Here is a 2,611-nt window from a genome sequence, read left to right on the forward strand (position 1 = left end):
CATCTGGTACTAGTTGACAGTCAGGAGCTAATCATTACTATTTCAAAGAACATGGCTTACAGGGACAGGTTCAGAGGTGGCATGATATTGGGGACAGAACAGAGGCTTTGGAGGAAGATCTGGTTCTCAATTCTGGCTCTTCCATTTATCATCAACCAAAGTGGGTATAATACATAGCTACTCTGGGCTTTAAATTCCTCATTTTTAAAATGGGATAATAAGCATAGCTACCTTCAAGAGCTGTTTTGCAGGTTTAAAGAGTGGTAAGGCATATAAAAAGTAAACCCCTGAGGATAATGCCTGGCACGAGGTAAGTATATCATAAATAGTTGCTGCCCTTGTTGTTGTTTATTTTCGTATCCAAATCTTAAAGAATGAAAAATAGGTGTGCCTGGGTGGCTCAGTCGGTTAAACGTCTAACTTTGGCTCAGATCACGATCTCACAGTTCATGGGTTCAAGCCCCATGTCGGGCTCTGTGCTGATGGCTCAGAGTGCGGAGCCTGCTTCAGATTCTGTGTCTCCTCTCTCTGCCCCTTCCCCGCTCGCACTCTATCTCTTTCTCTCTCAAAAATAAACATTAAAAAAATTTTAAAAAGAATGAAAAATAGTATTTTGGCTTATTGCTTTCTGGTATGTCTGGGAAATCAAAGGGGAACATTGTTCTGAGGAAGGCGAGAGGGCTTCACCAGTGGTATATTGGTGAATGTTTAACCACTGGCTATCCTTACCCATCTACCTCTCCAAAAAAGACCTAATTTGTAGCATTCGCTGGTGTCTATGGTGTAGATTCTCCCAGCCTGGCCACCCCCACTACTAAAGTGACAGCAGCAAGCACAGAGCTGGGAAGAGGTGGTAATCAGTGGCTTTGCTTGCTATTGTTATTGTTGCCTCCAGCACACCCCTGGGGTTTCCCTCTTCCTGAGCTCTCATACTACACAAGGGCTATAGGATCACACCATCTGTTCCGTACATTCTGGTGATGTACCTCAACACATCTGAGTGTTGCCACGTCCTTACAGGACTGGGAGTCAGGAGACCTGGGTTCCAGTTCTGACTGTCCAGGAAAACCTGTGACTTTGGGCAAGTCCCACTTAACTCCTTTGAGCCTCAACTAAGTCTGACCCCTGCAGAGTTTCTAAGACTCTTTCCAACTCTAAAAGTCATTATTCAATTATTTCAAAGATACATCCTTTCCATTGTTTTTTTCTAGGTTGCGAGTCTTTTTATCTTGAGGCAGAATGGAGAGACCTTGGATTTTAACAAGCTCTGTAGAAAAAGAAAGAGAGAGAGAGAGAGAGAGAGAGAGAGAAAGCTCTTTATCTTTATTGGTTCTGATGAATATTTGTTCTCTGTGAAAGGGATTTTATTGATCATTACAAGAATGCATTCTGGAAAGAATCTTGTCAGTGATTAGATATTTGAATAAAGTGGGTTTTACCTTCCTTTCAGGGTTATTATGTGGTTTAATAAGATAATGCAGCACAGGAATACAGTTTGGAGTATGAAGTGCTGACCACTCTAAAGGTATTGTTTTAAACAGGCCTTTCCTATTTGCTATGTAGCTATATTAGCATAAAAATAGGTATTTAAAAAAGTATTTTTAAAAACCATCTACCACAAGCTGCGATATGTGATGCTTACAATCTCTGCCTATAAAATAAATGATTATTTCATGGAAAAGGATACCATATTTTATTCTTTTTTATTTTTAAATTTGATATTTTATTTCTTACTGAAGCATAGTTGACACACAATGTGTCAGGTGAACAACATAGTGATTGGACAACTCTGGTCATACTCACCACAAGTATAGCTACCGTCTATCACTATGTTACAATACCACTGACTATATTCCCTATATTATACCTTTCATCCCCATGACTTAGTCATTCAATAACTGCAAGCCTGTACCTCCCACTCCTCTTCAGTCATTTTGCCCATTTCCCACTTATACCACTTTACTAGTAATCTACACTTTACTACCAGAAATATACAAATCTGATGCTTTGCAAGAGATTTTCAAACACCTATGGAACTAAAACTTAATATGAGTCCATTTCATTTTATTTAGTATAAGAATAATGCCATCAGGCGCTATAGCACTCCTGACACTGCAGGAGTTAAAACACTGAAACTAAGAGAAAAAATATTAATGGAAACATAGGAAAAATTCTCTTTGATTGAAAAGCAAAAAGTCTCTAAAGAATTTAAAGGGATGTTAAAAGTCTCAATTCTTAATTTATCTGGCTGAGAGGTTTATACCCGAAATCCACCAATTATTTTCTTTGCTTTTTTTTTTTATATCAGCAATGCTTAAAAGCTGTATCTTGGCAACACCAAAGCATCCACTGATTGTGTTATTTCAGACTAACAGTCTGTTCATTCAGTGAATAATTTGTGAATGGTTAGGCTTGAATTAGCATTACTTGTTATTCATCCATTCCACAATTTTGTTGCACACTCACTATGTAAGACACTGTGGGGATATAAAGATAGCCTAGACTTGAGAATTCATAGTAGGTTGAATGATGCTCCCCCCAAAAGAAATGTCTATGCCCTAACTCCCCAAACCTGTGGTGTTACTTTATTTGGAAAAAGGGTCTTTGCAAA

Source organism: Panthera pardus, unplaced genomic scaffold (genome assembly GCF_024362965.1).
Source record: "Panthera pardus isolate Hobbes unplaced genomic scaffold, ASM2436296v1 HiC_scaffold_16, whole genome shotgun sequence".
NCBI classification, from domain to species: domain Eukaryota; kingdom Metazoa; phylum Chordata; class Mammalia; order Carnivora; family Felidae; genus Panthera; species Panthera pardus.